Consider the following 15,656-nt stretch of genomic DNA (forward strand, 5'->3'; position numbering starts at 1 on the left):
GCTTATAACCTATTGGTCGTGTAGAAATACACTGAAACATGGTTCTGCTATATATCATTTCTTGAATAGAAAAGTTATAGTGATAATTACTCACATAGATCGAATATGAGTATGACAAAAATTTGAGGACTTTTAAACAGAATTATTTATCAATTTTGCATTTAAATAAACCGAATCGAATTTTTCGATTTTCATCGAAAAGCAAAACCGTCAAGCTAAATGTTACATCAAGACGTACACTTTAGAACCACTTTAGAGTCGGATGTGCCATCGTGGTGTAGTGGAATGTTATCCACATTAGTTTAATTTTCATGGTGCCATTTTCCCGTATAGTAAAGACCACATTTGTATATTGATGCTTAATAGTAAAGAGAAATGTCTGCGTTTGATTTTAGGCCACATCATATGCTTCCAAGTTTGTGTCAAGTTTGCTGAGTAACCTGAAAGGGGAAGTATTATGGTCAACCCTATATCGTTTGGTATTTTTGTTTGTTTTTAAGACAAAGGTAGTCTAGCAAGACGTGAATGGCTTGAAATTCTGATACAAAGATATTGTACATCAGAGATATTTTGTATCGTCTAGCATATGATCCGTGAACACTGCTTCAACCCAAGTAAAAATGGTATTTCCAGAATACGAAAATTAACATCATTTTAAGACAAAACTGGTATACCATTTTCTCCATTTGCTTATTTAGGGCAAAATTGATACTTTTCTGGGAAGCAGCCTTATATTATTGGTTCTGTAAGTCAAAACAATATGAATTTTTTACTTAGAACTAGACGGACATACATTTCAAACGTAATTTCCAAGGTTCAAGTCAATGAAAATGCGCGGAATTATAATAAAGGGGCATACACCATAGCCAAGTGAGAAAGCGCACATTTAATCGTTACCGGATTATTGTCCTATTTCCACTAAGTCTTGCTTTCTTCTACACGACAACTTTTTTCGTCATTGTATACCGTTATCCCCGGTACAGTACCATTAATATTTCTAATGGTAAGGATAGGTTGGTCCGTATAATTCAGTTTTCTTTCTCATAAATTACGATTTTTGTTGGAACAGTGCGAATAGTGTCAATCATTTTGGACTTGAAAGTGAAATAATTAGTTTAGTTTAATCATATTTTATTGTAATCATCACACAAGACATTATGGTAATGTACATCAAGACAATATTATACAGATACATATGTAAATATATATACAACAGCAAACTATCATTATACAAGACATTTATATTACTACTGTACATTAGGAAGTATTCAGTAACTTTGCGAATGTGCGATAATACAAAAGGGTTGGACCACAAGTTTTGCCAACATTAGAAATCGATCCGTCCCTGGCTGTCAAATTAATGTTAGATTAAACTAAATGGCGGATTTTTGTTTGGTCTATAATGGAAAAAATATATATGCTTAACAAAATATAATTTTAAGATATAAACTTACTTATATAGAAGAAGAGTTAAGACAGTAAATTAAATAGAAGAAAAGCAAGGAAAAACAATCGAAAGAAAAAAAAAACAACAACAATAAAACTAACACAGACAAGCGTAAAATCAGTCAGTGCACCTCCTCGCATCCGCTGCAGAATTCCCACACCCAGCCCAACCCAGAGCCTTCAAAACAGATATATAGTCAAAAGATCAGGCAGTGCTAGAGAAACGATGTGAATTTTTTATATAAGTTTGTACTTCTAAAAACAAAGATTTGTTCTCCTCAATAGTAAGTGAATCAATTCCGTGAAGTAATTTGTGAGTACTAAGAGGATGAAATCTTCAAGTATTGATAAATAACAATCGACGAGCATCGGCATAATGGCTACATTTAAAAAAAGAAATGTTCCGCATCTTCAATACCATGTCCACAAGAGCAATCGGGATAGTCTCGTAAATGGTTATAAAATAAATCATTGTTTAAAGGTCCATTACTAAGGGAAAGTGAGTTGGCAATTTTTTTCATAGCCAGTGCATAGACTTCTGCAAGACACTTAATAATGAAGATTGGTGGGTCAAAATTTACAGAAGGTCTTTGGAACTCAAAGAAATGTATGTGTATTATGTTGAAATTTCAATGAATCGACAGAATGACCCCCCAGGTCTTTTTAACTTTCTTCATACTTCATAGAAAAATAATTGTACATATACTGCGATTTATTTCGAATTTCTACATACCAACTTTCATTTTCCAATAAAATGAAATAGTTTCTGTGCTTTTTAAAAGAAATTAAAATGTTCACTTTCCTTAGTATTGGACCTTTAAGTTACTGCATCGGTTTCTAATACGAGTTTGAACTACATAATAGAATCGTTCTCCTATTAGATAAAAAGACGGAACAATTGGAGATTTAAATTTACTCTTCAATTTGCTCTTAAAAGATGTAAGTGTGTTAGCATTGCGTGTCGGGAGGTCAAGGTTATTCCATAGTTTTACTGAATCGGGTATAACTGATTTTGAATAAATTTCGAGACGTCTAGGCAATGTTACAAAATTAGTGTTGTTTCTAAATTCATAGTTGTTAGAATTGTGAACTGTTGGAGGAAAAATGTCTATAAGGTAATCTGGAAGCAGTCCGTTATTTCCTTTATAAGCTAATATTAATTTCTGCATAATTCTACGGCCTGCAAGAGAAACCCAGCCAACTTCAGTTAATAAATTTTGAATGGAAACGGAACGAGTCAAACCAGTAACAATGCTAACTGCTTCATATTGAAGTTTTTCTATAGTATCCTTTTCATATTGAGTACAGCTATCCCATACAACTGAAGCATACTCGAGTAGGGGTCTTAGATACGATAAATAAATGTTGTTAAGAGTAGACCTTTTAACTTTGAATTTTAACATTCCATCGAGCCGAGTACGTTTGAAGCTGAGGAAGTGATATTGTTTATATGGGTGTGCCAAGAGCCATCATGACTTATTGTAAGACCTAGATGTTTGTGATCGTCAACGAAGTTTAGAGGGGTATTAGCAATGGTTAACGAAGGTTGACCTATATCTCTAAAGGAGAAAAACATGACTTCAGTTTTAGAAGGATTGATTTTTACAAGCCATTGATTTGCCCAACTGGAAATTTTTTCTAGATCTGAATTTAAAACAGTTTCTATATAAACAGAGTCTGGTGAAGATATAGCAAGTGAGCTATCATCAGCGAATAGTCTAGCGGTAACAGAATCAGCAACATCATTTACGTATACAAGAAATAAAAGAGGGCCCAAGACCGATCATTGAGGTACGCCTGCAGTTAATAACCTACTATTTGAAAACGATTGCCCTATAAATACTTTTTGCGATCTGTTTTCCAGGTAATCTGTTATCCAATTGACCAAGTTTCCTGAAATACCATACTGCTTCAGTTTAAATATAAGGCCTTTATGCCAAACTCGGTCGAAAGCTTTTGATATATCACAGAAAACCATACAGGTTGCTTTCTTCTCGTCTAAAGATGTACAGATCTGGTTATATATATCTACAAGTTGGTATACAGTGGAGTGTCCAGGAAGAAATCCTGACTGATTTTTATATATAAGATTATTGGTGTTTAGATGATTGTACAAATACTTAAAAATCACTCGTACCATTACTTTACCTACGCAACTGATCAAAGAAATTGGTCTATAGTTAGATGGTAAAGATTTTTCTCCTTTCTTATAAAGCGGCATTACATTAGCAATTTTCCATGAAGACGGGTATCTATTTACGATGAGAGATCTATTGAATAAAGTACAAAGTGGCTTAGCTTTAGTTTTCGAACATCCCTTTAACATTTTATGACTAATACCATCAGGCCCACAGGCTTTGTTGACAACTAAGTTATCTAAAACGTCAATTACGTCTTGCTCAGAGATAGTAAAGTGGGAAAGAGTTGTATTAGACTTTGCAACACACTCAGGTAGAACAGAATTGGAATCGTCGAGAGTTGATACTGATACGAAGTAATCGTTCAAAAATGTAGCTTTATCTACGTCAGAAATAGCAGTGCCATGATTTTCGTTTTCAAGGGGAGGAATTTCTTCTTCGGCTTTAGAATTTTCTTTGACTAGCATTTTTACTGTTTTCAATACTGTTTAGGATTTTAGAACTTAAATCATTCATGGAAAATTCAAGAGTATTATAAAATTGTTCGCGTAGGTGTTTTTTCATATCATTGACACGATTTCTTATTTTCTTGTAACATTGCCAATCTGATGGTTTCCCAGACTGGATAGCAATTCGCTTTAAACGATCACGTTTCCTAGATTTAGTACGAATAAATGAATTATACCAAGGTCTGTCGTTGGGGCGGATTTGTACAATTTTAGTAGGAATGCATGTTTTAGCTAGATCTAAAAATGTTTTTTTCAAAAAAAGATGTGGCTACGTCTAGAGAGTCTGAGTTAAGAGCTGACCAATCAGTGGCGTTTATCGAGTTATTTAACTTTTCAAAATCGGCTTGGTGGTAGTTCCACACTCGGCGGGTGTAACATGTCCTGGCCTGGAAACTGCTTTTTTCATAAACATAAGTAGCAAAGTGATCGCTTATATTTGACGGCGTTTCAAAAACTCCAGAATCCAGCGGTATTACAGTATTTGTTAATGCAATTACATCAATTAAGGTGCTTGTACTGTGTGTTATTCGAGATGGTGTATTGATTACATTTGTCATATTGTTAAGAATAAGTATGTCTCTAAATTTACGATTTGTTACATTTAACTGATCTTCGTTTATATCACCAACTAAAATAATATTATCTGATATTTCTACGGCCTGGTCAACAAGAACATCACATCTTTGCCAGAAGTCGATAGCAGAGTTTGGTGGCCTATAGACTGTAGCAATAATAAAGTTTTTATTATGATCTTTTATTTTAATACACAGAGATTCCGGTAAAATAGTTTCAAGGTCATTTAATCGTTTTGGCTGTAATCCTGAATTACAATATACTAGGATACCACCTGAGTGTGATGAAACATCTTTCCGAAACATATTTTCTAATCCTTCAAGTTTCATCTGCAAGTCTGAAATATTTTGCGATAAGTGAGTTTCGGTAAAACAGATAACATCGAAGTTAAGAAAATTGTCTTTGATATAATCTAACTTGTTGCGAATACTCCTTATATTCTGATGTAGTACAGAAAAACAACCATTGGATTCTAGACTAGGCCCAGGATTGGGATGGACATCACCAGACAAAGAAAAATAATTAATCGCGTAATCATTGCATAATGAATATTGTCTAAGATCAAGTATAGGGGGTACATTTTTGAATCAACAAAATCATCAATATTTGAACGAGCAGAAGTGTCAATCAAAGACACGTACATGAAAATGAAAGCAATATATGAAAATTTCAAACTCGAGTTACATACAAGTTGGGTTACAAGGTGTAACTTGATAATGATGTCTCGATAGAGAAAATGCAGGTATTTCGCAAAAAAACGAACATAAATTGTAACTAAAAATGCAGCTTTTATACAAGCACGCCCCCTAAAGTAATGAAATCCGATCGTCATTCTCCAGGCTCCTAATTCGTTACCTATGAGGATACAATGTCAGGGTAGTGAGGTCGAAGAATGATGAACGGATGCATAAGATGGTTAACAGAAAACAACCGAGACAGACCAGGACGCGGGGACACATAGATGCAGCAGGAGTACATGAGGGACAGCACGATTCAAGAACGCTTGTTACACAGTTCATTGCAATATTAACTATTGAATTAGAAAGAAATAAGAGAAGACAAACATTAACCCGAAATGAGAGGAAAAAGGATTGAAATATCATCAACTGGAAATAAATTATCTTTTTACTATTTGGATATTTCGTACACTTATCATTACTTTTAAACCTTAAATTAATACTAAATGGTAGTTTTTATATTTTTTAGTTTTAGTTTAAAAAAAAAATCTACTAAGTTGAATCTTGCTCATGTATTACACGTAAAATTCATCAACTGTTACAAAAAATATAAAGAACAATCCATCACATACTTATACAACGAATAAAATAAATAAATAATACATGTTTACAAATCATATCATTCTGAGTATATAGTATATAATATACGCCAGCCGTATCAGGCGAGAAAGAACAATAAGTACCCTTTTCTTTAATTATCTCCATTCGTTTTCAAAATTATTAATCTGCAATTGTATTATAATCTGCAAATCGAAATAGCAAACTAAGACAAAATAAAAATATACAGTACAGTTCATTATATCAAGATAGATAAGCCTACCAAGCATAAGTGAAATAATTAATCTATTTAATCTCATTTAATTTATCTTATGACATACAGACACATAGAATGCATATATGAGCCGCGCCATGAGAAAACCAACATAGTGGCTTTGCGACCAGCATGGATCCAGACCAGCCTGCGCATCCGCGCAGTCTGGTCAGGATCCATGCTGTTCGCTAACAGTTTCTTTAATTGCAATAGACTTTGAAAGCGAACAGCATGGATCCTGACCAGACTGCGCGGATGCGCAGGCTGGTCTGGATCCATGCTGGTCGCAAAGCCACTATGTTGGTTTTCTCATGGCACGGCTCAAATGAATGTTAGATCCTAATTTAACAAAACTTGAGCAATTACATCATATAGCAATGTAAACATAAACCTAAAGAATTCATTGTGTATTAACAATACTATGCAGTAAGTTTAAAATAGTACACAGTATAAAATGTGTACTACTGCTAGAATACTGGCTGCTTTAACAATCAACTGCATGTCACTGCATGACCTATATACTTCAGTAAACTAGTTTACACGTGTGTACTTCATGTCACCTTGGTTGTACTTTACATTGTAGTTAAACTGACAAAAACACTTCAAGTATGACTTAATTATCATAAATTAAGCGCTCTGGTATTTCATTAAGAAAATTATTTCATTAAGAAAATTCTTTCTTATGAAATAACATTTTCATTTTACAGTTTTCAGAATATTACACTGTTTAAGAGCACTTGCCAACCTGTTGGACTGCATTATGCTAATTTTTCGAAATGATTTACAACCGTATTCAGATGTATATTTCTATCGAAATATTTTCGGTTTAAAGGCACTAGGCGAAAAACTTCTATAAAATCCATAAAAAGTCAATGCTCAGAAAGTGATTGTAATGGTTCTGCTTGGTCTCTTTAAGGGGACATCAGAACAAAAATTAGAAACGTATCATGAAGAATCATGCTCCAATGGTTATGCATTTTTGATCTGCATTTTGCATTTAACAGCAAACTATAGAAAATAACCCTTTAATAGCTTTTCTTAATGAACTGCTTTTATGAAATGATTTCACCAAACGTGGTTAGAAACAATTTCAGATGGCCAAGGTCCTCTTCGGGTGAGTGACTTATGCCCATTTGGGTCTTTTGTTAAGTGTACAAATCTTATTCAAATGTTACAAAATGGCTTATCAATGAAGTTAAAGACATTTTGTCTTTAAAACATTACATATGAATTTCAAGCTTATTGTATAATGCTGATTTAAGCTGATAACCGAATTCGAAACTTTATCAGTCTAAAATGTATCCTGCATGTTTTGAAATGTATTTACGTACTGAAATATATTTATGTTTACTGTTGATAAACAACCTTTTTGTACTTACTGAATATTCCTTGGTTATCTTACTTCGTTGTCAATATTCCAAAAAGTGTTAAGATGATACAACGACATGCATAGATGTCATCGGTAACATGTTAAACATTAGAATATTTAACGTATGTTCATCACCTCTGTCTGAGTGTTAAGACAAGTTCCTTTTTTCCCCGTTACTCATCAGGAATATATTTTACAAGAACGCTACATCAACCGTTTGAGCAATTCAAAATTATCAAGACATTGTCAGTGAAGTGGACGCACACCTTAACATTAATGCATAAAACAAATTGCGCCTTTTTATTGCATTCGGTTGCTAATTAGGTATATGTTTACAAACAATGTCATGTCATCATTTAAGCACCGACGTAATTAACTTAGGGTATATTTTACGGTGTTCCGTTAGGGCCAGCGTCTGCTCCCTGTGAACGCGGAGCGCGAAGATACGACGGTGCGATAGCGAAGCGCCACAGTACGATGGTGACAAAACGACCGTGCTATGGCGAAGCGCGACAGTACGATGGCGAAGCGCGACAGTAAGATGGTGACAGTCCGTCGTACTGTCGCGCTTCACCATCGTACTGTGCTTCACAATCGTACTTGTAGCGCTTCACCATCGTACTGTCGCGCTTTACCATCGTACTGTTGTGCTTCTCCAATGTACCGTCGTACCTTCAAGCTTCGCGTTCACAGGGAGCAAGCACTGGCCCTAAAGGAACACCGTAATATATTGAAAAATAAAGTTATATTTGTCACTCACTTTTCTTATCTCTGTCATATTATGAAAAATGGAGTTATCATATTTGTCTCAACGACTTTTCCTATCTTGGTTGTATCTCGAAAAATAAAATTGTATATGTCACCGACTTTTCATATCTAGGTTTATCTTGAAAAATAAAGTAACCATATTTATCACTGACTTACCATATCTACGTCATATCTTGAAAAATTAAGTTATATTTGTCACCGACTTTTCATATCTAGGATATAGCTTGAAAAAAATAAGTTATCATTATTTGTCATCCACTTATCGTAACTCAAAGGTTGTCAAATACTGTGAAATTATTTATATTCGTTGGGGATTAACTATATTCATGGGGGATTAACTACCGTGGATTTCGTGCCAAATCTACCAAATTAAATCCCAGCAAAGTAGCAAATCTCCTAGTTATCTGTATAAGTGGACATCCATAAATTTATACCCTGTAATAACAGTTTTGAGTATGACTGAAAAGTTTTATACCTAATAAATTAATTGGTTTTAAAATAGATTCTGTGTTGACTGATATATGTACTTTATTTAATGTATGTGTTTAAATGACAAGACAGAAATGCAATCTTTATATATCATATACATCCTATGTGGCTGCACTTTATTAAAAGTACTTATATATCGGTGTACTCTTAATTTGTGACAAACATGATTTTACCTTTGTGCCACGGTAAGTACAGGCTATGAAATAAAGAAGGTAAGGTAGCAACGGGCGTATTTGACATTTATTCAGATAATGCAATAGGTATATTGAAAAATCTGGAATATCGAACATTAATTTAAAAGAAATAGCTCAAACAGGTCGCAACAGTTCGTCTAAAATGCTATAGTTAATGACAGGTATAGAAATGTCGAAGTACTTAACGCGGATTAATCTAACTCCGGCCGGCAGTTCATCCTACGATGTTCATATCCGATCTACAGACATCTTAAAGTAATTGTAAATGCCAACCTTATAATCTTCTCATTACGACAAACGCAACCCAGCTGCGAGAAAATCTTAGGACTTTAGAGTTATCAAAAATACCTCTTTACTTTTGGATGTCAGTTTCCATTTTCTGCTCTGTCAACAGCTAAAGCAAACACTAACTGAAGTATCTTTAACTTTTGTAGTTGTCAGGCTGTTAAGACACTACATTATTCTGAGAAACGCTCTCCCACGCGAAATAGAATATTTTCGGCACGCCAATGGTTTCAGATTCTTTATACATTCATAAATCCCCTAAGTACATCCACATGTCACCGACAGATACTACTTCTCGGAATATGACATTATGTAGTAGAACATATTTATTACAAAAGTTATGGCGCGGGAGAAGTTATTAGTAGTGAAAAACATATCAAATATTATGAAAGAAGACTTTGAAATGACGTAAATGTTGCCTTATACAGCAAAGTCGTACATGAATCAATCTATAATTATGTTCTAGCATAGAAGTACAACATAAGGCTGTTGCAACGCGAGCTATTTGGAGATTTTTCTTTGGATTTTAAAATTATCTCGAGTTGATAGAATCCCACGTTCCTAATAAATAGCATTATGTTAAGTAACAAGTTTGTTATGCATGTTATTGACGTTTATGAGACTGGCTTGTACTGTCCATGTTTTATCTAGAAAATGAATTGCATTTGGTGTGAATTTACAAAACCTCTTGCATCTATGCAACGTATTGTCCTTACGTACAGTTTCATATCAGCGCTGGTTGTAAGTGGTCAACTGTTACTTTAGGTATAAACATTTAGCACGTGTCAGAGCAAATCAATTAATTCAATGTCAGATAGTAAGCAGAAGGTTATGTTGAAATGATAAGTAAATGAAACAGTCACAAACTGAAATATTTGTTTTTGTTTTTGTTGGGCTTAACGTCGCACCTACACAACTTTATACACAAAAATTATTTATAGCCGCCACCGGTTAACCATATGTGCGACACCTCCAGAAGACTGTAAGTACTGTCAGTGGGAGGATAGTACAAGATACAGAAAACGCTCCAATTCAAGAAGCATCATTGGTTCTTCTTTACAGTGCCAGGTGCAAAGCACCATACACGGGACTCTTATCCCAATGTTACTAACTTTTAGTTGGAGGAGCGGGAGCTCGAGCTCGTAGTCAAACAGTGTTACCATTGGACCACTGCCTCCGCTCTAAGTAAACTGCCTCGATTATAATGATTTATATTTAAAGACGCTCCACAAAATAACTATTCTTTTGTATTTCCATGATGGTAATTATACATGATTTGCATGAAAAATATGATATATACAAGAATTTAGTGTCAAATTGATAGTGACATAAATTAGGCCAAGACAATGTATTTAATATCTTAACATTTTATTTAATTATTGTACAACATAGCAATATATACATAAATCAGTGTATTTAGTTAAATTTCAATCACGTTTTGTTTCTACTGTGTAAGATAGTTATTCATATATATTCTTAAAACTATGCTGAAAAGAGATTGACTGAATAAGTTTGCAGACGAAGTTGTGAAAACATTTATTCAGGAAGGACCTAAATTGTCCACCTGAAAACTTGTATATGAAAGCTGTATATTACCTGTATTTTTTTTATCTGAAGACAGGTTATTGAGATTCACGTAGACCAATCAAAGCCTTGCTTTCAACATTTTGAAAGTGAAAGTAGAAGTTTAAAAAGAATCTGTATTTAACTTGGGATTCCAGTTTTCGATAATTATGTGATTACTATTCTAATAAGAAAGCTTATAGAAACACATGGGGATTAGTTGTTTTTCTTATTTTTTCCCTTCAACATTGCGAAACGTTTGTAAGGGGTACCGGAGGTAAACTGCGTGTGTGTGTATGTAAGTTTATTTATAGTCGCCACCGGTTACCCATATGGATGACTCCTCTAGAAAACTGTTAATAATGTTAGTAGTTATATAACAGATACATTTAAAAGAGTTAATGTGATCCATTTCTTTTAGATTCAGTGTATTCTTTATAGAACAAGAATTATTTGGCCTATCTGTAATGTACTAACTGTATAAGCATTTTAAAATTAAGCTGGCATTACTTACGTGCAGATATCTTAAGGAAAATTTAAATGTCAACCGTATTAATGTCTCCTTATCTAACAAGCGCATCTCAGCTGGGTGAGTATCAAATCATTTTTATAATTGCTTGGTTGTTGAAAGCACGATATCAAAACCTGTTATTTTTCCGTTTGACATTTCAGTTTTCTTCACTTAATTCCTAAGTGGAAAAGTCAAGGCATAATGGCACACCGCTGTTCAATATATATCAGAGAAAATTTATGCCTTTTTGAACGCTGTATTTTGCAGCTCGAGTGATTGTTATGCAAGCAAACTTTAAGACAAGGAAACGTGATCGGCATCAACGATGATTTATTATATTATTATATAAGATTTATATAACGCACTTTTTATGATAAGTACGTTCAAGGACACTTTACCCACAACGGCAGCAACACAATGCGCTATTCATTACCTACTAGTACAGACACAGAGCGATCTGACGAGGATAGAGAGATGCATTAGGTACAACCTGTCCGGTTCTTTGCGAATAGACAGTCTGGTTCTTTAGCGCACCTGCTATGTAGCATCGATACACATGAAGCTGTCCTTCCTGAGAACCAGTACTGGTCTCTTAGTTAGGTAGAAGACACTGAAGAGCCAGTGTCTTGCATACTTTCTTTCTTAAAGTTTTACTATTTTCTCAACAGAACAGGTGCTTTGATACTTTTGTTTCCATGCACTTGAATTAAATATACATGTATACGTAAAGGAAGCATTGAACAAAATTGGGTTTTCATGTATATGTCCGTCCGAGCTTTTTATTCAGGCATGGGATGGCACCTGTTTAGAAACAACTGGCCTTCCGTGAGCTAGCTAGATGGCTTCTTTACAACAATTCTATACTCTAAGAGAGGTTTCGAACCAGCCTCTGACAGTTGTGAGGGCAAGTGAGTGATTTAAAAACAGCGATCTCAACTACTCGTCAACGGAGGTCCCTTAAAATTGTGTAATGACACTGTGTATATAAATACAAAATATTGCGTTCCGTGTTTTTATAGTTTCTATGAGGTTCACTCTCTTTTCTTTTAGGACTTTTTTTTCTGTGAAAATTAATTTTAGTATTTCGATATTGAGTTGGATAAACACACACTGTCTAAAACATGCAGTACTTATCACTGAATAGTATAATGACTTAACAGATAGAGAAAAATATACTCACTTATCCGAATTTTAAAATAATTTCAAACTCTAATCGATAAAAAATTATATCAAAATTGTTTTTATTTCAAGGCTTAAAATTATCAAACAATGGTATTTTTGTCACGGTTAGATGGGGTTTTAATTTGTATGGAACGGAATGGCGCCGCGTAAAATTCAACGTTTCAGAAATAATAATCCCAAACATTCTTGCTTTTTGATTCTGTAGCATCTTACTTTCATTATTTCTATAGTGCTATTAAAATATACAGTCGTGTCATTTGGTAATGACCAAATGGCAGTATAATTAATGTTATTTTACATATTTTAGTATAATATATGTATAAACGCAATTAATAACAAAGTGCGTATTTAATACCTTCAAAAATATAACTTGATTGATTTTAATTGTACAACAATGTGTACAATACTACTGTATACTGTATACTTTTATAACGTATTCTTTACGATTTGTTTGCGATATAACTTTATACTGTAAAAGCAGAAATTTTCGCGAGGGTTAAATGTTTGCTGTATTCGAGAGGCACTACATCTCACGAATATTAATCCTCGCGTAAATATTCACCATTAGTTCAAGTAGGATACCATTTTAAAAATTTTGAGAATATCAAACCTCGCAAACATACCCAAAAAATAAATTTTGACCCAGTGAAAATATGTCCTTTTACAGTATGACATTACATTAAATAAGTTCGCCCTCCACCAACGACATTAAATATTATTTCTCCGTCCGTTTGTCTGTATGACTCTATGCCTGTATGTATGTCTGTACGTCGGTCTGTTTATTTCAAAAAGAAGCATATGGACATATTCCTTTAAGAGGAGAGACAAGTTAATGACTGTTAGAAGTAACAATAAAATCTTCCTCAAAGAACTTTTTCTATACACAAAGATATCATCTGCTGTGATGTTTCCCATAATTCCCAACGTAAAAAAAAATTCGGGTATAAATTTTCTAATAGGTCTTGCAAAACTAGGATGAAGCACAGAGCCCTTTCTGTTTAGTTTAAAAGAAAATCAGTGTTTATTCATTTTACATTATATAATATTATTTGACAGGAACATGTATGACAACATTGAGTGCAGTCGCGTCCTCTTATAACCGTTGCTGTTAGCATATTTTCTTTTTTTTCCATCAATGCCTAATTACCAGACAAAGATCCTCTGAAATGCAACTACAGTGCCAAAAAACCTCGCGATTTCATATGACCATTATCATTTTGTCTTTAAAATCATAAAGTTGCTTGTGTAGAAATTCCACTGACGTGAACAACCGATATTTACAAATGTATATGTACGTATGTCAACTCGTATAAATGTAAAATATTAAAAAAAGAAACAAAAAAAAAAAGGTATTATTTAGATATTACTGTAGTATTATTGCAATGCTTGTATTGCAATTATTAAGCGAGGTACGATATGACACAAAGCTTACACTGGAGTGTGCCTTCCTAAAAATACACTTTTAACGAAACATGTAACGCACCTTGATATATTTGGAAATAACGTTCATATCACTACAAGTACACCTTCGTATTATCCTGTATATCTAGAAAATTATGTTTTAAAATGACAAATTAACATTATAACAAATCGACTGATGCTATGCTACCGTTTTATTTATTTTACGGCCTCTAATGCTACAAAACCTAACATAAATATTTAGAACATCTTCTTGGCGTTCATTATATTTAGAACTTGAAGCAAGTAAATTTCGTTAATGCGCAAAAAATGTAATACCTATATCATTGTTTCCATGTAAACACTATTTGATCATGTTATGAAAACACTACTTTTGTGTATATTTTTGTCAAATTGTGTCTTTTATAAGTTGGTAGAGATGGTTTAACTGAATGAAATTTTACTGTACATATCAAAAATTTGGGAGAAATTTAATAAATGTACTATTAGATTTCAAAAGATATTGCCAAATATATCGAGAGAGGCGTTAGAAAATAAACACGTCTTAAAAACTCCAGTCGATTTCAGTCAAACGTTGCATCATAAGAAAAGCGATTTAAACATAAATACACGTTGAAATTATACAGAAGAAAATGCGTTTTACCTCAGGAGTTTTCTAATCCATTCATGTTCATGGTTGACATGAGAACAACAAGCTGGTACAGTGAATTTTCACCATTAAAATATTTTCGTTTGTATGTTGTTGTTTTTTTTTCAAATAACGTTTCCTGGTCTTGCGATATTTGTATATGTTTTGTTTTGAATTAATGAAATACACATTTTAAATGGCGCTTTATTCATAAAGCTAAACTTAGCCATATAAAGATCTCCCTAACATTGTATTCAGTTTAAAGACTGGGAATAAAATAATTCAAATGTAAAAATAAACACGAGTGCATCTTGTATTACCTTGACTGTACATTGTAAAAGGACAAGGCTGCGGAGACGTTTGACTGACACATTTACATATATTTTCATCTTAATGAATTTATGTGGCATTTACTTTATATCCGGTATTTCATTGACAAAAATACTTCTTCATGACATGACATTTTATAAAACAATATGAACACCTGCCAACCTGCTGCCAGGTACTACTTTGTTTCAATTCTTTGGTGTTAGTTTAAAAATGTACTGCAACGCGGAAGAAATTGTGTTAGCAATCCGCGGTTAAACGTACCATATAATTATACTTTTTATGCATTTAATCAGGTTTTTTTTCAATTAATACAACGAAATGACTGAATGAATAACTGATTTAAAAAACAAAAATTGTATACATAGATGTTTGAATCATTTATTAAAACCGTTTACTTATATGGAGTACATATCACGTGACAATCCAGCTTTTCATATTAAAGTGTATTTCCGGAATACTGGACTGCAACGTTCTTTCCTTTCACGGTGATAATACAAGGCTCGATAATGCTTTTGAAATGTGTTAACCTCACGGCTTTTCTTTGAAGAAACAACATGATAGAAAATCTCAATGTTTGCACATCCGTTCCTCGTATATTGATATAATTAAAGCTTGCAGTATCGTTTTCTCTATGATGGCTTATAAAACTTTCAAAGAAATTCTGCAAAGTGTCCGCAGTTCAATGGCCTAAGTGGTCGAAAGGT

At 33.5% G+C, this 15,656-nt stretch overlaps 1 protein-coding gene across 1 annotated transcript in view; it reads right to left on the reverse strand.

The window, feature by feature from the left end:
- LOC123542611 (cytochrome P450 3A18-like) overlaps positions 1 to 15,099 on the reverse strand; it is a 32,529-nt gene extending 17,430 nt beyond the window's left edge. The window contains exon 1 of the mRNA XM_045328537.2: positions 14,638 to 15,099. The gene's annotated coding sequence lies outside the window, so the exon portion shown is untranslated. The remainder of the gene's footprint in view (positions 1 to 14,637) is intronic.
- Between the last annotated feature and the right edge of the window lie 557 nt (positions 15,100 to 15,656).

The sequence above is a fragment of the Mercenaria mercenaria genome, chromosome 19 (assembly GCF_021730395.1).
Source record: "Mercenaria mercenaria strain notata chromosome 19, MADL_Memer_1, whole genome shotgun sequence".
NCBI classification, from domain to species: Eukaryota; Metazoa; Mollusca; class Bivalvia; order Venerida; family Veneridae; genus Mercenaria; species Mercenaria mercenaria.